General features: G+C 34.2%; 1 protein-coding gene and 1 long non-coding RNA gene across 6 annotated transcripts in view; one reads left to right on the top strand and one right to left on the bottom strand.

Annotated features, from left to right (window-relative positions):
• Positions 1-22,390, bottom strand: part of LOC140611887 (uncharacterized) — a 160,596-nt gene that overhangs the window by 11,885 nt on the left and 126,321 nt on the right. Inside the window, exon 4 of one of the 2 annotated variants that reach the window (XR_012013200.1) lies at positions 18,159-20,178. The exons of the other annotated variant lie outside the window; for it this stretch is intronic. This is a non-coding gene — a long non-coding RNA (uncharacterized lncRNA). Of the gene's footprint in view, positions 1-18,158; positions 20,179-22,390 lie in introns of those variants that run through there. 2 annotated transcript variants of the gene reach the window in all.
• Positions 1-22,390, top strand: part of DPP10 (dipeptidyl peptidase like 10) — a 1,275,784-nt gene that overhangs the window by 1,135,605 nt on the left and 117,789 nt on the right. The gene's annotated exons all lie outside the window — the stretch shown is intronic.

The following is a 22,390-nucleotide window of genomic DNA, read 5'->3' as shown; positions in this document are numbered from 1 at the left end:
TGCTTCTCCCATTTCAATATTTTCTATTTTATAAAAATGTTCTTGCACTGGCTACCCTATGAATGTGTCTAGATATGGTGCGGTATTTGTGTGTTGGGGGGACACTTTTAAAAACTTATTCTATTATGGTGATAATATTATGTTTTACATTGCTAAAATCTGTTTTAGTAATGTATACATTTCTAAAAATCCATTTCACCTAAACTTCCAATTTTTAACATACTTTTATAACTTGTTAAGTCTTCTTTTAATCTTTGTACTTGTTTTTCTTTTTCTATATTATTTATAAGTACTTTCTTTTTTCATGATCAACTTTGATATTTGTAATTTTCACATTTGTCTTCTCAAAAAGCCAAATTTTAAATTTATTCGATGCTTTCTATTATAATGTTGGATTTTTTCTAATATAAATACTGAATACTGTAAGATTTTCTCTAAATTTACCTTATCTTCATCCAACAAGTTTGATAGTAATATTTTTAGTAGAATTTAATTTGAATATTATTTCAATTTTCATTGTATGTTCTTTTTCAAATGGGCTACTTTGATCTTTATTTTTAAATTTGTGCAAATGTAGAATTGGCTTTAAAACTATATGTAAAGCTCAGAAATAGAACTTTGTAATAATGATTTTGAATTTTATGACATGATTTATAGCTTATTATAAACTTTTATGTTTTATATGTGATAGGTACAGTGTTTAATATTTGCCTACTAGATCTATCTTAATAATTACATTTTAAACTTTTATTTCCTTGCTAGTGATAGTTATCCTCTACTTTAGCATGCTATCAGTTTTGCATTATATAACTTAAACTATTTTGTGCTTGCCTCGGCAGTACATACACTAAACTATTTTAAGAGTGAGGGCTTTTAATGGTAAGTAAATCTCTCAGTATTGGAACTCTTGATACTCTTATCAATATAGCAGACTATTTGTCTTTAATAATTCTGATTGACTAATCCTAACTTTGACCTTTGACACAGTCCTGTAAGGGAAGTTAGAATCCCGTTTTTTGTTTGTTTTTTTTTTTTTAAGTGCTGCTTCAACAACAGCTGGGTAGGTTAAGGTATGTTTCTTATTTCCTATGAGCTTCAAATTCCTCATTTATAAAATAGAAATATCTACATCATCATTGCATTATGATAATTAATTGGGGAGCTATAAATATTTCCCTTAATAAGTACACATTATTATTGTTTTTATTCAATTTTATAAATCTAAGAAATACCTTAAAAGGCTGACTGGTGAAATAGGGAAGTAGCCTTCACATCTCAAGAAGGCTGTAGAGTAATATATTGCTACGAGATAGTGTTTCTTTTCATTAGAAAAGCATTTGTACCTAAAATATTCTGGAAGTAAATATACTTGAGATAGAATCTCTGTAAGCAGTTGGCCATGTGACCTTGGTCAAATTAGGTTTCCTCTTGACACTTCATCTTCATCCAGAGTAAAGTGAGGGCATTTCCCATGCTTCTTGGCTTTGTTCATAGTACATTCTATATAATACATTTCTAAATATTGTAATTTTCTAAAAACACTGAAATTATTAAAATAATTTTTGGAATGATTGGAATAAAGAAGGGAGAGTATGGGAGGTTGAAAGAGTTGAGGAGTAATTGCCATGGCAGGTTTTCTTCATTTCTTTCATCTTTTCTTTTTTAAATAATATCCCAAAGTCTTTTGAGAAAATTTTGGGATATAGTTCATATCTGTCAAGCTTATCTTTGGTGTACATGTAAACATCAATTCAATATAAATTAAAGGATGCATCTCCACAAATGCTAATCATCCATTTCACATGAGTATGACAGGCTTTGTCAATATTTGAAGCCATCAGCGAACTCAGCAATAGGATTTTATTAGAGATGAGCCATTACAGTGCTTTAATTAGTTTTGCATTAAAATAATTAAAGAGTCCTGTAGTGTTTATAAACTAAAGACAATTAATTTCTCATCCTTAATTCTCAGTTTTTAATTTTATTTGCTATAAAAGAAATCCCTGGCTTATAGAAGAGAGGTACAAGATTAACATAATTTACAGTTAAGAGGGTCTGAGTTAGAATTCACAGGGAGAATTTTTCAGTAACAGTAGATATGGTAGAAGGCAATTTGAATGTGGCAAACTTTGTGGGGGAAAAAGAAATTAAACTCTATCACAATATGACATGCATTATTTAGAACAAGTGGTGAGTAGGCCACTTTAGGTGTAGTAAATGTTTTATTAAAAGAAATAGTGGGTCCTAAAACAGGAAAAATATCTTAATCATTCAGCTGGAAAGGCTTCTGGTTTAAGAGGGTATGTCCTTCCTCTTTTGAAAAGTAACCTTCTCTTAAAAAAAGTTAAAATCACCCATTGTAGGACATTTTTTAAATTTGCATAAGTATATGAATTCATATAAATTCATATGTAAAAAATAAAATAAAGTTACTTATAATTCTACCACAAGAATTTAAGGACTTTGAAAATCACGTGAACAGGTTTGAGCTGGAGAAGGGAAAAACATTTCCTTGATCAGAACTTGATATCAAGAATTGAAAAAGCCTAAGCTCAAGCCCAGATTCCTTTTGCATTTGGTGATGTTAGGAAGGCTGCAGTTCTAAGGTTGAGCTTACTTATATAAAAATTACAGAAAATGCAACCACTCACAATTTTGTTTGAAGTTTAAATAAGATAGGGGTGTGTGCATTAAGTCAAGAGTCTCCAGAAAACAGAACCAATGTTGTGTGTATATTTATGTGTGTGTGCGTGCATGTGTGTGTATTCTCTCTAAAGGGAAGAAAGGGAAGAAAGAGAGATTTTCAGGAACTGGCTCGTGCAATTATGGGGCAGTCTGGCAGCCTGGAAACTCAGATAAGAGTGAATTTTATAATCTTAAGCTATAGTCTTGAGGCACAAGTCCTTCTTCAGGAAACCTGTTTTTGCTGTTAAAGCCTTTCCACTGATTGGACAAGGATCACTCACATTATTCTTTTCTAAAAATCAACTGATTGTAAATGCTAATCACATCTACAAACTGCTTTCACACGACTTGTTTGACCAAGCAGTTGGACACCATAACCCAGACAAGTTAACCCATAAAATTAACCACCACAGCATAGTAACTGCTTAATGAATGGTAGCTGTCTATTTGATTCCCACTTGTCCTTTCCTACAGTAACACGGTGTAATTCGGTTGTATCATCTTTCACCTAAATATCCCTCCTTCACTCATTTGCCACTCTAATCCATCCGGCATCTGCAGAGATATGTGTTAAAAATGCAGATTCTTAACAATTCCCACAGGTTATAAAATGTCATTGATATGACACACAAGATGCAAGCTAAGGTGACACATCATCTGGCTCCTGCCACTCTGTTGCAGAGTAGAAGCACAGATTTTTCTCTCTATGAACCGAACTCTGCAATTTCCAGATGGTAACGTATTGCTCCTTCATGCCTCTGAGTCATTTCCCTTTGTATACCAGGTCATTGTTTTCTTTTCATCAGAAGTCTTTAGTGAAAGACTAAAATACAAAATGCTAAAGTATTCCTCTTTACTGATAGTTTTTCCCCAGTAAAGGCTAAGTGAATACTTCTCAGAATTCTAACATTCTTCTGTTTTATCTCAAATTATTTACATTGCTGTCTTCCACAGCTGACCTACAGTCATTTCCAAAGGAGATGGAATACAGAATATGCTAAACAATCCCTTTTTCCCTCCCTCCCTCTCTTTCTCTCTCTCTTTCACTCTTCCTTCTCCTCCTTTGTAAAACTCATTTTAGCACAAGGCAAAATATAGGTTTAATAAATATGTGGTAGCATTGAGCAATTAATGAAAGGATGACAGCTGTTTGCATGGATGATCAGATACCAGAGAGGGTTTTGAGGATAGCATGATGTGAAGAGAAGTCCTGCATGAAAGGACAGGTCTGGTGGAAGAGTTCATGTTAGACTGTAGGCAATTGAGTTTATAGGCAGAGAGCTAGGTTTAGAGGCTATTGTTACAATCTGGAACTGTATTATACAAAATATATTCAAGAGATAAATGCATCAGCTATTGAGTTTGAAAATTTGTTCACAATCTGGGAAATAAAAATTGGCTTATATTCATTCAAGTACATTATATCATGCAAATATTGTATCAATATATATCTACAATTAGTATATTAGTGTACTTCTAAATATCATTTTAGACATAATTTTTAAACTGCTTTATTGTGAACAAATATTGATGCATATAAATGGTTGTACTTTGCATCATTGAGTACATACAAGAAGCATGTACACATTTTAAGACTTGATGAGAAGGAGATATGTATATACCTGTGAAACTATCATCACATTCAATGCCATAATATATCCATCACATTGAAAAGTTGCCCAGTGCCCTATTTGTTTTTGTGTGTGATGAAACACTTAACATAGAATTCTTTGATACTACTCATATTTTTTCAGTGTATTCAGGGTAAAATAAAATCACCATACCTATCCTTCCAATGGCATGAAGCTTTAAAAATATCCAATGTTTTACTTATCACTTCTAGGCATTTGAAGAAATCACTTTTTCTACATTTTATTACCTATGTAATTGAAAAATATATTTTAGGTAATTCTCCAAATAAATATACAAATTATCAGACTTTCCTATCACCTGCATTTTCACTTTTACTAGAGATTTAATTTAAAATTACATTAAAATCTCAAGTGATTAACAATGTAATGTAATGTTCTATACCTATAGGGAATTTCCAGTTTCCTTGATGTGTTTACATTTTCAGTAGTGGAAATTTTGAACAATTTCATTGGCTTTTCCAGTAGGACCTTAGTCCTTATGGTTTAAAGGAGGTATCATTGAAACCTTATGTTTCCTACTAAAAATCAAAATGTTTTTACTTCACATTCTATTAAGTACTCATTTTTTTTCTATATAAAAGTAATTATTTGGGGGGGCACCTGGGTGGCTCAGTGATTGAGCATCTGTCCCAGGGTCTTGGGATCAAGTCCCACATTGGGCTCCCTGCAGGGAGCCTGCTTCTCCCTCTGTCTAGGTTTCTGCCTCCCTTTTGGTTCCTCTCATGAATAAATAAATAAAATCTTAAAAATCACCACATACACATATACACACACAAATACATAGACACACACATACTCTCTGCTGCTAATATCATAACATTCTGGGATGAAAGTCTTGGGTATCAAGTCCTAGCATATATGAGGTGTCCTAGTAATAGATAAAAAAGGACCAGCAGGAGTCAAGTTCTACTTCACCTAAGTTCTTCACTCTAGTGTGTGTAGTGTTCATTCCTAGTACATTCAATTGGTGGAGGAAACCTAAGCAGTAAAATCAGAAAATTTACACCATTAACATCTTCAAGCACCTATTGCAATGACTGTTTCCCATATAAATGAATTCTGAGCATTTTTTTTTTACCTCATTCATCTTCATTAGTGGAGATAATTGAAAACAAATTACCTTTTTCATGTTATCTGTAACAAAATTTAATGTTCCTGTTTTTTGTTCCAGAAAATAAAAGCAATCCCTCTTAGCACATTTAGTGCTAGGCACATCTAAGGTCGAATGGGTCTTGCTTCAAATTTGACATGAGGAAAGTTAATATCAAGAAGCTGTTATAATTTCTTTACTCAATATTAGACTGGAAATAACCTAGTGAACTGTAATAGGATAACTGTTTGGACTTAACAAAAATAACAAAACACCCTTAAAATGTCCCAAATATTCTGACTGATAAATTTGCCTTGTATTCAGGTATATATTTTCATTAACATATTATATATTTAAATGTGACAGAAAATATATTCTTATATGAATAAAATACTATAACATTATAAGTATATGGGTAGAAAGGGAAAATAAATATGTCTATATATGTATATATATGTGTGTATATATATGTGTATATATACACACATATATATACAATTACTACATATAGTAAAGGAAAATTAATTTTCATTGCTATGAAAATTACCTACATATCAGTTAAGCACTGCTGTAGACTCCAGTGTCTGATAATTATTTGAATAGCATATTTATAACTTTTTAAATCTAAATTCAGAGATCTTTCAAAAGAAATAGAAAATATGGTTCTGGGGCTCCTGGGTGGTTCATTTGATTAAGTGTCTATTGATCTCAGCTCAAGAATTGATCTCAAGGGTTGTGAGAAAAGAAACAACAACAAAAAAGAAAATACAGTTCTCATTTTCTGTAAGCACACGTATAAATGGTTCCTCTAGTTAAGTGTTGCATATTTCAAGGTAAGGAGAAATGGAGCAACTTGCATAAGGTTAGATGTCTTCACATTGCTTTAGGTGTGTGCAATGGCCTTATTAGAAGTCACTTGATAAATATATGTTGGCTTGTCTTTGCTGACTGCCTTGGACTGTGAACCCTCTGAAGGCAGGGAATCCTCATAGCGTGTATAATTGTATACTGAGCTCTGGAGGCAGCAGGCATGGATTTTCCACTGAAAATAATTAAAGGGAAGCTGCTTTGAAAGAGTGTGGCACCCTATGTCAGCATGTGAAAACAGAAATTATTTAAATGCTGACAGTTTCTAGTTGAGGCCAGCCCTAGAGATTCAGAGAGTAAGTAGAAATATTGCCAGGCTTATATGAAATAAAGAAAAAGAAAAGAGAAGAAAATCATCAATCCACTAAATACTATTTGAGATAACCTTTGCCTATGTTATGTGTTTAATGTTTTATTTCACATTTAGAAGAATCAAACAGAAATCAATATTTCATCATAAAAAGTACCAATATTAATAATGAGACATCTGAAATTTACTTATTTCTTTTGGGGAAAAGCGGTAATCTTTATTCCTATTTAAAGGAATTTATATTCCTATTCATAGGACTATAAAAGGCATAATCTCTATATTCTAGGAATTTGCAGAAAATAGAGCCAAATGGGGATACTCCCCTCTTGGAAAACCTGAAATGGGAGGGTCCTAACACAGACCTCATTTTGCAAGGGCAGGAGGCTCTCTGAGATGATGGGGCAGTTTCCTGGAGGAAGTGACCTGAAAGCTGAGGTTTGAAGTAAATTTGTCCCTTGAACAACAACACAGAGGTTAGGGGTGCCAACCCTACATCCAGACAAAACTCCATTTGTAACTTTTAACTTCCCTCAAACTTAACTACCAGCTGACTGTTGAACAGAAGTGTACTATATTCTTACAATAAACTAATAAGCTAAAGAAAACAAAATGTTATTAAGAAAGTTATAAGGAAAAGAAAATACACTTGCAGTATTATACTGTATTTGTTGAAAAAAGTCCACATATAAGTGGACCTGCACAGTTCAGACCCATGTCATTCAAAGGTCAATTGTACATAGCAGGACCTATATTTATAGGTATTCCTCTAGACTATACAGAAGTTCTCAATACGAAAAGAAATAGAATAAATGCATATGGAATCACTAAATGCTTTAATTAAAGGCTTTAATTCATTTGTTTATATTTTTAACAAAAAACTATGACTTGATATAACTGACAATTGTGAAACGATAAAAAGAATCAAATAGCCAGAAATATAAAATATGTCAGATTTGTAACAGAAAGAATAACCATTGTTTGTTTCCTAGTTCAAATAGGAATTCACAAGATTTCCCTTAACTTATGTTTAAACAGTTTTGAGTTATTTAGCAATAATGGGGTAAATGCAACGACCATATCTTGTTTTTTCCCTGTTTTCCCAGAGATAGCAATTTTGCTGGCAATTCTTTCCTCAAGCTGCTCCTAACATTAAATAAAATAACAAATTGTGTAGTAAGAGCTGTGGAGGCTCCATGGTTGCAGATTTTTAAACTATAAATCTAGGTCACGCATAATCCAATGTACTGAACACTTTGGACAGTTCCTGCTAAGAAACCATTTGAATAGAATAACAATGTAGATGATAATCACTGAAATTTCCTAGTTTCTGTTTCATTGCAACTAAAGTTTGGCATATCTCTTATTATCACTCTGAACATACAGGGTTATCCTACAGTGATGTCAAGTCATATTCCATCAGTGGTCTAAATAGAACCTTTAAAAATAAAATTATAATAGTGTTATTTGTAAGATGTAAACCATCCTACACAACCCCTGAGGTAAAGAGATACCAATTATGAAGAGTTTAGTATTCTAGTGATTTACTTTGTTTTATTAAATGACGTGAAAACTCTCTGAGGGGAACTATTGTCTGCATTAATGGCAAAATTCTTCTTGTCACAAAGACTTCAGACATCTTTAAATGGTGCATAGAGGAGTTCTTCCCTTGTTCTCCTCCTTAAAAACAACAAAGGAAATGAAAATGTGAAAAGAAACCCTACCTTTTATGATACTATTAATCAACCACATCTTATACTGTAATCTCTAAGGAACATAAAGTAATAATTCCCCAGAGCCAGAAAAAGATTGAAAGCAAATATATACTTTACCACATTCTGGAAACAGAGAGAAATAGACAAATTGACGATTTTAGCTGGTAATTTCAGCACTTGTGGTAAAGTACAGGACAGGTAGACAGAACATCAAAAAAGATATAAAATATTTGATCAACCCACTCAACCAACATAATGTCATTGACGTTTGCAGAACACTGTACTCGGCAATTACAGAATATTTGGCATATACAAGTGCACACACTGAGCCATGAAACAAGTCTCAATAAGTATAACACAATGGGAATCACACAGAGCATGTTTTTGGACAACAAAGGAATTAAATTAGAAATAAAAACAAACAAACATAAATCTCACAGACACATTCTTATTGGACTAAGATTATATCCAGAAGAAATGTTGTATTATATATCTAGCAATTCCAAATGTAGAATCCATCCGGAAGACATATTACATATGTGCCTTAAGGCATATAAAAAGAAAATTCACTGGGACACTATTTATAATTTAAAAAACAAAATAAAAGACTAGAAATAATTTAAATAGGTCACCATTATTAGACTAATAAAATGAATTAGAGTACATAAAAGTATAAACTATTAGGAAGCCATTGAAATAACTATGATTCTCTGCATGTGCAGATATGCAACGCTATCCAGTAATAAAAAAGACTAATCAGTATGTTCTCATTATTATAATAAACAAAACAATGATTTTATATCATGTCTACTTCTGTATTGTATATTATGGTTTATAATATAATAAATTATATTATAAAATATATATAAAACAATAACATAATATTGTATATAACGGGGGTCGTTGCATTTACCCCATTATTGCTAATATATATATGTCTATATATATATAGACACTGTTAGGAGTGGTTGTCCCCTGGGAGAGAACTGGAGTTCGACAGTGACATTATATCATTTAGTTTAATATTTTTTCAGAGCATTTCTTACATCTTAAATGAAATTTGTTTAAAGAATTATTATAAATGACAAAATGAAGTTCTCGAGACAAAAGTGATTACTTAAACAGCATGTAAAAACTAAGGCACCTCAGGGACTTTCAAAATAGAGAAAAAGATGACAAGTTATATATATGTGTGTGTGTGTGTGTGTGTGTAAAGATAAAGTGGATAAACAGGATTATATGTATATCTTATACTCTGCAGCACATACTAGCGATGAGCATATAGAATGGCATGAAATTTTATCTCTGCTAAAAATGTGAAACACAATTGGTGACAAAGGTAGCAAGGGAAGATAGTAAAGTAAAAATAATTACTGGTTTAGAGTAGTAGGATAATAGGTAATTTAGTATTTAAAATATATTTATACTATCTTATTAGAATAGGAATTATAGTTTGAGAAGGAACAATGGACATAAAAAATTACATGGCTTAAATAAAGGAACTGTGGTTTGGTCCTTTAGTTTTACTTGTTAGAAAAACAAAACAAAACAGAACTACTAATGTTGAAGAAGAATGGTAAGATTTTGGTCAGTATCATGATATTTTCTAATGTGCTCTGATATGAATGATAGAATGAAGATAATTATATATAAAACCATATTTTATATATGTAAAATTAATATATATTATATGCAAAATTATATTTTATGTATATTATATATAAAATTTGGTACTCGAGTCCTTATTGATTCAAAATTATTTTAGTAATTATATTTTATGTCCCAGAACTAAAACAGAACAAGGGTAATCATAGCCAAGTTTGGCTATTCATTAAAGAATAGAAAAAGCTAGTTCATGAATTTCTTTGACGTCTGTTTATGTTACCCAAATTCAGTGTCTTTCAAAAGAACTTTCCCTTTGAAAACTTACATCATTTTCTGTTTCTGTTGTCTGTTTTCTTCTTAACCATTTTTCTGTCTCTAAAAAAATCCCTATCTTGTCCCTGGAAAAGTAATGGCATATATCTAGTGGGATATCAGATTTTTAAGTGGATTCTTTGAACTAGAGTTGTCTTCAAATGTAAACCACTATCACTTTTTTGGAATTATGTCATTTGCCCGATATCAAGAGATTCAATATGAAAAGGAAAAATAAATGTATTACACCAGGAATATGATAAATTTCATATTGGAAAATACCATTCCATATCCAGAGCATTCTCCAATTAAAAGAACTTTGACTAAAGTTGAATAAATAGGGGCACCTGGGTGGCTCAGTGGTTGAACGTCTGCCTTTATTTCAGGTCATGATCCCAAGGCCCTGGGATCCAGTCCCACAGCAGGCTCCCCAGGGGGAGCCTGCTTCTCCCTTTTTCTTTGTCTCTGCCTCTCTTTCTGTGTCTCTCATGAGTAAATAAAAATAAAAAAAATTTTTTTAAAGCTAAATAGGGATCCCTGGGTGGAGCAGCAGTTTGGCGCCTGCCTTTGGCCCAGGGCGCGATCCTGGAGACCCAGGATCGAATCCCACGTCGGGCTCCCAGTGCATGGAGCCTGCTTCTCCCTCTGCCTGTGTCTCTGCCTCTTTCTCTCTCTCTCTCTCTCTCTGTGACTATCATAAATAAATAAAAATAAAAAAAAAAAGCTAAATAAATGACTTCTCAACTCAGATATGGAAGAGTAAGCTGTTAGCAAAACAAGCCTCATGGGAATTCTGCTATAAACTCTAGACAAAATATTTTACTTTATTTTTTTTTATATATTTTTTTTAATTTTTATTTGTTTATGATAGTCACAGAGAGAGAGAGAGGCAGAGACACAGGCAGAGGGAGAAGCAGGCTCCATGCGCCGGGAGCCCGACGTGGGATTCGATCCCGGGTCTCTAGGATCGCGCCCTGGGCCAAAGGCAGGCGCCAAACCGCTGCGCCACCCAGGGATCCCTAGACAAAATATTTTAAAAAACAAAACTACCCAAGGATTCTGGAGACTAAACAAAACTATGCAAATTTGGGAAGGAGGTAAAAATTAGTAGCAAAGTGAACAACAGCAAGATATGAGTTCTCCATTTTTTTTCTTTAGGATATTATCTTAAAAGCAGCTATTTTGAGGCAGAGGTAGATATGTGGGGGGCTGACTCTCTGAAAGGAAAACCCACTATCTTCAGACAGGAGCAAGAGAAATAGCCCCTGGCTGACCATAATTCCCAGAGTGAGGGGAAAACCCTGAGAGAGTTAGAGAAGAGGTATGAGCAGTTGTGTGAATTCAATCAACCCTGTGACTGAAACTGAATTATAGATTCTTTAATTTTCAAACAAAGTCCTTAAAGTTGCTATTCTGTGCTCCTTGAGAGTCAGAAAAATAAATGCATGCAAAAGAACCAGATAGGATGTATCAGCATAGAAACATGCGTGTGTGTGTGTATACTGTATTTTATACACACATATGTAAAAATATGAAAGAGAACAAAATGGGCATTTCTGGAATTGAGAAACACCTAACATAAAAAAGCAACTACATAGGATTTGTAGCAGAATGGAAATGACAGTGCAGACAGTGAAATACAGATCAATACATATCATTCCATCTGAAAAAAAGTGAGAAGATTTTTTAAAAAAGGAAAAAAAATAGATCCCCAGGGACCAGAAGAAAAATTACAAAAAGCCTAACATTATGGTAACTGAAATTTTAAAAGGAGAGAGTGAAACTGGAAAACATCTTTGAAGAAATGATAGCTAGATATTCTAAAATTATTAAAAGATAATACATATTCAAGATGTTCAGTGACCACACTCTCCCAGAGGAAAACAATAAATTCCAAGAGAACCACTCCTGGGTACATATTAGTCAAACTGTAAAACCTAAAGATAAAGAGAAAACGTTGAACCTGCCAGAGAAGCACCACAACAAATTAGATACAAAGGGACAACAATTAGAATGCCTGCAGACTTCTTGCCAGAAACCATGGAGAATTGATGTAAAATAAACAAAAACAATTTCAGATTAAAACAAAAAAGGGAATAAAATAAGGGAATTTGTCTTCATCTGACCCATACTACAAGAAATGCCCTTCAGCTGAAGAAAATACCAGAGGAAATCAGACCTTGGGAATGAAAGAACAGTGAAATGTTAAATGTATGAGTAAGCATCAAGCACTAAATTATGTCTTAATTTCTGCATAAAACATGCTGCCATTAAAATTAAAAATGGTCATAAGCCTTTGAAGGTATATAACATAAGTATTTGTAATACTCTTGACAACTGTAATGATGAAAATGGTGGGAAAGTAAGAAACTGTACATTTACAACATTCCTATATTTTTTCATTAGCTTATTAACTTCCATAGCTTATAAAAGGCACTTCATGTTGGTTGTTGACTAATAAGAATCAAATTATCTGGTATTTTTAGAACTTAAGGGTATGTGATACGTTATGTCCATCAGTCAAACAATAGGTGGAATCATGAATTCATAAACAGCATTCCTTCTTAAACAGTTTTGTTCCTAGTACATTTGAAAAATTGAAACAATTCATTTTGAAAGTGCTTCTTGAATGATCAATGATTTATAGTTGTTTCAGTTTTTTTTTGTTTGTTTGTTTGTTTTTCTAGAACACTAAGCTTTTGAGGTTTCTGTCCTTGGTCTTATTTCCAAAACCTAAGATGTATTCTCTTGGTAGCTAATCTATTTTCAATCATATAGCTAATGAAATATTTCAGACTTCCTGGTAGCATGTATTACTCCCAAAGGTCATGACCTCCAAAAATTTAGTGAGAAAAATGTGGAAAATATTTCCTATAAAAAATAAATAAGCACTTGAGTTTTGAAAGAACAGAAAGTGTGTTGTTAGAATTTGCTATGTGTTAGTCACTCTAGAGAATTGTTTGGAGTGAAACTCATGAACTGCTGAGACCGTAAAATCCAGAAGCAGAAGGTGATGATAAGTCAAGAAATAATTTGAACAAAATTGCAATGGATGTAGCACATGCGGAAAAGCTTATTAAGTGCATCTCTTTTTAAAAGGAGAAAATAGTGGGTCTGTTTTCTTGAAATCATGATTTCTTGATTGGGGTTTGGAAGTGATATGTGTGTATTCACAGAAAATAAAAAGAGACTATACAAAACAAAGAAAGTTATTTGCAAAGACATTTGCAAATTTAGAAGATTTAACATATTTTCCCTGGAAGTTTGTCTTGTTGTATCAAAGAATCTAAAAGATAAAAAGAATGAGGGATATGCTAGGATAAAATGGTTTGGGCTAGGTTGATCTGGAATGCTGTGGTGGCTCCATTTTTGATGGAATTGTTAATTGAGAATCACATTGGATTCTTTTTGCACCTCAAATGGAGTTTAAGGTAACTCCAGCAGGTGTATGGAAGACAGATACGTCCCAGTGTGGGAGACTAACTTGGACGGAGTCCACTGAGGTGACTGTCCTAGTAAAGTTTGAAATGCTAACCCATTAGAATTGTACGTATGGAAAAAAAAAAAAAAAAGCTGCATGGTATTATAAATAGTATGGATAAGAATTATTTTTGTGGATTTTTATTAAACCATGGGCATATGAGGAGACCCAGAAGATAAGAAAGATTGGAGCTAACTTCTCATGCATAACTTGAAAAGCATAAGAAAATGGTGGATCCAAGGGAAAACAATGGAAAGCTGACAAATGAGGTCTGTAGGGAATGAGGCTTTCCTGTTAAGTATCAGGTGGCTGAGTCGACAGGTGCTTAAAGTAAGGTTAATATGTAAATATGAATCAGTTGGTTTTGGAGATCCTCACCCATGTTTTTAAAGAAAATATGAAAATGTTGCTCTAAATTGATCACATTAATTCCAGTCAATCCTTAACATTTAATTTCTTCAAGATGAGGTTTGTGATTGCTACTGAACTTTGATGACATAGAGTTGACCCACATCTTAGAGAAGTGCTGTGCAATTTGAAAGCTGTGAAAATAATTGGTCCTTAAGGATGCAAATAATGATCCAAATACCAGTACATTTTTATTTAAGAAATAGGACCTGTTTTAAAATGTGATTTTAAAACTTTTCCCTTAGAATATTTGGCCTGCAAGATGTTTTGATTAAAAAATAAATAAATAGTCATGGTCAAATGCATTTAAGAAGTGCAACATTATGTCATGAATATCAATGATTATAATGGAATTAACAAAAGTGTTGAGGAATTCCAAATTTAAAAGAAATGAAAGCAAGAAAGAGAGGAAGGGAGGAAAGAAGGAAAGAAGAACTGTGTAATTTTGCTTAATTTGATGTTTTGTTATTTTCCCCTAGACCAAGGATCAGTAAACTTTTTCTGTAAAAGACCAGGTAGTAAATATTTTTGATTTTGCAGGACAACAGGCAAAATTGAGAAGATATTCTATGGGAACTTATGTAACAAGACAGAAAACAAATTACCAAAACATTTTATTGAGATAATGCAAAATAATGATTAAGTACAGTGTTTTATAATACATGTCTACTAATGAGAAGAATGAAAATACTTTTGTGGGAAATCTTTTTACTTAATTTCTCAAATAAGTGAGTAAGTGTCCCCTCTGATCAAATCACAAATGATGATCTGCAAAAACCATTCATAGCTTGTGAACCATGCAGTATCAAAGACAGGCTAGATTTTGCTCATGTGCCATAGTTTGTTGAACCCTGCCCTAGACCATGGAATTCATTTTCATATAATGCCTGCCCATTAGACCTAGTATTTTAGAATATCACTTCTGTACTTTGAAGAGCCAGAGACTGGTAAAGCTGATTGGCATGAACCTCTTATGAAAAAGATTTTTTTAAATAATGGGGTGGAAAAGTTATGTTCTAAAGAAGCAATAGGGAGCAGTGAGCATCTTGAGATGTGTGAAAATAATCAGGAGTCACCAAACAGGGCTGCTGGGTAATGATGTCCACAAGGGAGACCAAGTTCAGTTAATACTAAGAGGAAGAAGAAACTTTCAGGGAAGAAACAGCGTAGGGGAAAGTAGGTTGGTTGGAGAGTGCCTGTTTTCAAATGTAGCATGAAAGAGTATGGAAGGCTGAGATGACAAAGAGCTGAGCATTATTTTGGGGCTGATGGCAAGGTGGAGATCAGTTGTTAGTGGCAACAGTTACAATCTTGAGGGACACAAACAGGAATAAGTGACAAGAGAGATTTAGTTGATTCTGTGTGAGGAAGGTGATCACAGAGCTGGGGGCAAGGAGACTTAATTGTTGTGATAATAGGATCCTTAGGAACCTTGAAGGTCTTTGGTAGGATAAATGCTATTACAAAACATCCTATTGTTCACCTTAGGTCTTGATCCCAGTGTCCTGGGAGGAGGCCCAATGTAGTTTGGGCTCCCTGATCAGCATGGAATTTGATTCTCCCTCTGCCCCTACCCCTGCTTGTGCTCACTCTTTTTCTCTCTCTCTTTCTCAAATAAATAAAATTAAAAACAAAACAAAAGCATCCTATTGCTTAAACTGTGGGATGGATTCTGGATAGCAGACTTGCTGCCTAAATTATTTTAATGAAGTAACTTAAAATTCTGGATATATTTCCTGAAATCTAATTCTCCTCCTTTTTGTATGTCTCCTCTTTCTCATCCTTCTCATTACTTCTAAATTGTAAGGGGAAAAAAAAATCCTTCGTAGGGAGACTGTTCTGAAAGGAAGCTTAAATCAAACCATGATCACTTTTCATCTTTTCTTATCCCATTCTCCATTTATAAATCAAGAAATGGGTATGCAATGGTGATGGTACCCCAGAATCCTGATCTTTGTTCCTCAATCATATATCTCTTCAGAGTTATGATACCCAGTCATCAGTGGCAACTGAGTTTGGACTTTCTCAAAAAGCATCTTGCTATCTATCTTTTTTCTCTCTTTATTTTTTAAATTTAAATTCTAGTTAATTAACATACAGTGTTATATTGGTTTTGGGTACAGTATAGTGATTCAATAATTCCATATATCACACAGTGCTCCTCATAAAAATGCCCTCCCTAATCCGATTCACCTCTGTTGCCCATCTCCCACTTACCTCCCCTCTGAAAGCCATCTGTTTGTTCTCTTTCAATGAGTTTGTTTCTTGGTTTGCCTCTCTTTGTTTTCCCTTTGTTCCTTTGTTTCTTAAATTCCACATATGAGTGAAATCCTATGATACTACATTTTCTTTTCTATTGGTCTCTGTTTTGTCTGTTCTAATGTTAGAGTATAATATGCATCAAACTTAGAAACACACCTACCTCCCACCAATGGCTAAGGTGAAAAGCAGCCCATTTTAATACAGGGCACATTATTTGTTTTAGGGTATTAAACACCTGTGGAATCAGGAGACCTATTTGGGAATGGCATTTGGAGTTTCAGTAATAGATAAGCTTTGCCTTAGTTGTTAATATTACATTATCAGTGAGATCCCATTTCAACTGATGCTCAACTAGGACAGAGGGTACAGAAAACAATTGAGATTAATTCAAAATGAAATTAAAGGCCATAGGATCATAATTAAAAGTTTTCAATACACTTTATCCATCTATGTATCTCCACAAATGGACTAATATTTTTCTAGTCAATTTTTAGATTGAACTGGTTTTCAGAATGCTCATTCAAACCAGTAAAAGGAAAATTGTGAAGAAGGCATCTCCTTTTCTTTATATGTTTCTCTCACTTCTTTCTAGTTCTCAGATAAGTCTTTGATATGTATAGTCTGGCCTCACTCACTCCTATCACACATCTCTTTGTCTTGTCATCTCTCTTCCTTTCCTTTCTGTTTTTCCTGTTCACTGTGTTTTCAGGCCGGATCATCTAAATCTGCCTTCCCTCAACTATTTCCTTGCTTGGAATCTTGTTTTACCTTTCTCTGCATCTACTGGAACTTGTCAGCTCAGCTGAATGCCATGCCTCATCTGAAGCCTTTTCTGACCCTCTTGTTCCTCAGCCAAATTTGGATTACAGGTATCCCGTGCTCTCAGAAAGTGCACATTACAGCACCTTGCTTTCACAAAAGGCCTACCTAAGTACCATAATGACTTTTTCCTAAAAGCAAAAATTCTCTTAGGATTGATTTCAGTTAGTTAAAAAGGGTATGAAGGTGGGTCTTTCAGAAAAGTGAAGTGGCCTAACACAAACTTTTGGAAAGCAAGGGAAATCCATATTTCATATCTTTCACTTCCATTCCAATAGTTCTGTGTGTACTACTATATCACAGAAATACCATATTTTATTAAACAGCTTTTTTTTCTTATCTTTCTTATTTTAAACTGTGAATTCATCAGCAACAGGGACCAAGACTTAGACAATGTTATCATAGACGTGGTACATACTAGAAGTGTCATAGAATTGCAAATGAATGAGTTAAGTATACCACCGTCATCCCTCTGTGTATAGCCCTCTACTATCCTGAACATAAGTTACTGTCTTCTTTCATCTTTAAATGTTCTCCATTAAGAGAGTTAAACATATTTTCCCCAGGAGTAAATATTTATTTATATGTATCTTCAAATAACATAAAACTACAATATCCTCTGACACTAGTTTTTGAAAAAAGTGACATTTTGCTAGAAGTCTATATAACCAACCTGTTCAAGGTGGATTTTTCTGTTTTGTTTGGTTTTGTTTGGTTTTGTTTTTGTGTGTGCATGTGTCAATGCCTTTCTAAGGGTGAAGCAAATGAAACAAATACACTCAAAAACCATATGTACGTGATGGCAAGTGGATGAGATTTACAAAGGTGAGGGTTGCCTTCTAGGTGAATTAATACATAAGTCCTACATAATATACTTTGCTCTGAATTTTCACCTAAAGAATTTAGCCTTTATTCTTTGTTGAATGCTGAGTGATAGAATACTTCTTTAGTTGGGTATCAATCTCAGTTGAAGCACTGACAGAAGATGACAGAAAGTTTGTCATTTTATTAAATGGATGGAAGTAGAGACCTGAAGGGAGGGACAGCAGTGAATAATCTATGGCAAAGAACCAAACATGAAATGCTAAGAGTCAGAAATGTTGTGCCCAATATTGCGAATTCAAGAAACCACTGACGAGCCGACACCGATGCAAGTACATGAGGGTTTATTAACAAGCTCGAGCTTGGGTCCAAGTATACCCGACACAGTGAAGCAGGGACTTGGACCCCGAGGTGGGTTCCAGCTTAGTTTTATGGGCTGGTCTAGGGGGACCTCCAGAAGGGCTGGAGGAATTTCTCAAGTTCTGTTTACATTCTGATATGGGGCTTTCAAGGGCATTAAGCTCTGTTCTCATTCTGATATGGGACTTTCTGCCACTGGCATTGAGCTCTGTTCTCATTCTAATATGGGGCTTTCTAGGGCGTTAAGCTGTTACCACCCCCCCACCCCCCCACCTCCAGTAACTGAAGTAAGGTAAAGTTCAGCTCTTATTCACAGGGGCTTGAGACAGCTGTACTTATGCTAACGCTGAACTTAAGGTGGAATGGCCTTAATTTTCTCAGCCTCCACAAGAAAATGCTCTTTTACACACCTTCTTACATACTTTCATCCACAAAATAAAAAGTTATTATGCTATCTTATGCTGTCTTGTGCTGCAGGTATGCATACGTCACAGGTAGGGTTTAATTATACCCCATTGCAGCAGGCAGATTAACTAAAGCATAAGAGGGACAGCCATTTCTATAGAACTTTAGGGAGCAGGGGAATATTTCAGGTGCTTTTATTCTGAATCCCAGGTTATGCTTGAATGTATATGATGCTCATCCTCAGTTTATCATTGTACTTAAATTTGAGTTCATAAGAACATTAACTAGAATAAACAAATTGATTCTGGACATAGACATTCCATTGTTAAGTCAACTTTTCCATGCTCATTTTACTGATATCCACTATTTTTGGAGGCTATAGTGAAAAAATTGGATATTTCTGTATTGTTAAAAACAACAACAAAAACAACAACAAAAAACACAGCCAAACAAACACCTATATTTCTTCATTTGTGGCCAAGGATGCCTTGAAATTGCCTGAAGTGAAATAGAGTCTAGAGCTGTGGGAAATGTGCATGGGAGATAGCCAAGGCTGGTTCCACATTCTGCATTTTTCAATTTGTTTTCTTATCAGCATGCCTATAAACTGGAAAGCATTAGGCACAGACTCATTGATAAGCATATGAGAATTTCTTCCAGTCTCCCTCAACCCTCCCTCAGGGAATCTCTTTTACGAACATAGGAGTCCCCATTTGAAATAAAAGGAGTCATAAGGCAAATATAAAAACAAATTGTTTTAGCATCAGGAGCTAAAGTTCATATGCGCTATGCTTTTTGCAAATCTGTGGAGGGATAAAGGAGGGGAGAGATAGCTGGGGCAAAAAGAGGGGTTAATTCAGTTTGCTCCCAACATAAAAACCAGTGAAGGGCTTTCTTTATCCATGAGAGTTTGACAAACTGTTGAATGCCATCTGGCAATTAGGATTCCTGGAAGTAAGCAAGAGAAATGCTCAGGTTCATTTCAAGAGAAAGCGAAAGCTGTTGGATCAGTGAGAAGGTTGAAATTCCAGGACTGGAAAATGCACAGGAGTCACAAAGACCCAGGCATTGTTGGACACTGGGATGTGTTCAGGAAAATCCGATTGGGATGTTGCAGGAAATGTGATTAGGATGCTGTACTGGCAGTACATCAGTGGGCATTTTGCCTCTGCCTTTGCTGGACCCTTGAGGGTTTGCTATTGCTCTTGTGAATAATTTCTCAACTGCAGCTTTATTCCTTCAAGATTCAGAGTCATAGGTAGGATCATAACCTAGAGGTGTTTATTTGGCTTTTTATCTTTATGATTAGAGATGAGGCTCTGCTTCTCCCCAACACTCACATAATTCAAGAATCCTCCAAAAAAAGAATGGAAGTCAGATCTTAGTGTCTAGGAAAGAGAAGAAATATAAACATTATATAGTTGATACAGAGAAACAGAAGGTAAAGTCATTAACTTACCTTCTTCAAATGCTTCAGCTTCTTTTTAGGATAATTGGAGAGGAATGTTTGATTCTCTTTAAATCATGATTATTTTTTATGGCCAATACTTGCTAGCTTCAATGAGTTTTGGAAAAGTTGAACATCTATGTGCAGGTACATAGAACAATGTTCATGACCTAATTTGGGTTTCTTTCACCCTGTAAACCACCAGGAAAAGCATTAATATCAGCACTTGATTAATGAGGAAACAATATCAGAGAAACAAAGTAACTTAAAAATTTGCCCAGTTTTACAAAGTTCTCTAACAGAATTAGGTCCCATGTCTCTCTAATAGCAATCCCATTTCCCCACACTTTTGCTTTTCCTTCTATTTTGCATTTCAGATTCAACTGCCATGACAAATTAAGCAGTCACATTTCATCCTGAATTAAAGTCCCTGTACATTGGCTTTATTTTTTGTCACCTACCACACCTACATTAATTTGTAAATGCTTGTATTGTGAAGTCACTTTAGATCATGAGATACTATATCTGAGGCTTAGCACGGTGCCTAGCATATAAACGGTACCAAATACATATTTGGCGTCTCATGGAGAACTAGAAGAAGGGAAAAAAGGCAAGAAGATGGATGGTGAAGGAGAAAGGAAAGAGAAGAACATGAGATAGAGGAGGAAATGTATACAGAGTAGCTAGGTCCTTCTATCCTCTAGCACTTGACATGTAAATAAGTACATAAGGATATTTCTAATAATGTAATAATGCTGATGACTATCTTCTGTAGGTCCCAGTTTATTACTGGAGGCCCATAAATATTTTTGTTAACCTCGATTATCAAAATGTTCTATTTATCATAAGGTTTTCTCTTACGCTAGATGAGTTTGACGGACTGACATATCCAACATATAGTATGCCATTATCACATTTCACTGATTAGAATTTGCTGTCATTTGTCTATTTGCTAACTTTTATCTGGTGTCCATTTTTCTCCTAAGAAAGCATGGATAAAAGGGGTTTGGAACTGGGAAGTGACTTACATAATTATGAATTTAAGACAAAGGGATATATTTCACTTCTTTGAAAATGCATAATGTTCTGTAAAGGTTTTAGGAAATAAGAACTCTTTGAAAGGGCTTCCTGATATGAATAATTGCAAATGTCAAGGGATGAGAGTTCTCTGATAGTGATTATATCTCTAGAATGTCAGGTACTGGTGCAAAGGTGACATGAATGATTTGAGTGAGTTGTTCTATATCCGAGAGATGGTCCTGCAGAGAAATGAAAGCGGTACTCTATAACCCACAGAGAGATTTATTCAAAGCCAAAATGTCAGAGGTAATCAAACTATTTAACTTGTGCTCATAGCTTTACTTTGCATTATATAAATGGACACTCAGAATTTATTACATACTGGCAAATTAAAGAAACAGAATTTTTATAAAGTTGAATGATGCACTGCAGTTTTCAGTGACATACTGGTAATCTTTACGGTAGTATTTTAAATGAATTATGATTGCAAATAAAGTTTGGCATATTATATTTTCCTTTTTCTTTGGGTTTACCATACATGCAGTGAATATGGTAATTGTATATACTCCCATCTACATAATGCTCCGAATAGAAACAGAACATTTTTTATATCCCAGAACCCCTATTCTACCATTTACAGGTCACTATTCCCCTCCAAAGGTAATCTCTACCCTGATTTGCAGTATCATCAATTATTATAAATAGCACTGCTATGAGCATTCTTGAATATGTGCCTTGATTTTTATATATATAAACATACATATCCCTGCTTTCCTATATATATATATATGTGTATATATATACATATACATATATATATGTAAATTAATCAGTCCATCCATCCATCCATCCACCCACATACATTTTTGTTAAGAAACCCTTTGGATGGAGTTGCTGAGTCATGCAGTTACACATATGTTCTGCTTTGATAAAACCTGTTACAGAGATTTACAAAGTGTACCAATTTACTCTCCCACCAGAAGTTCATGAAAGTTCCAGCTGCTTTACATCCTTGACAACACTTAACTTTTGGCTCTCATTTTCATTTTAGCCATTCTAATCGTAAAACCAAAAGACTCCATTTTTTTTTCTGCTTGTATTCTTTCATATTACCCAAAGATTCTAAGTTATAT

The sequence above is a fragment of the Canis lupus genome, chromosome 20 (genome assembly GCF_048164855.1).
Source record: "Canis lupus baileyi chromosome 20, mCanLup2.hap1, whole genome shotgun sequence".
NCBI lineage: Eukaryota > Metazoa > Chordata > Mammalia > Carnivora > Canidae > Canis > Canis lupus.
This window is presented reverse-complemented; position numbering and strand designations above follow the sequence as displayed.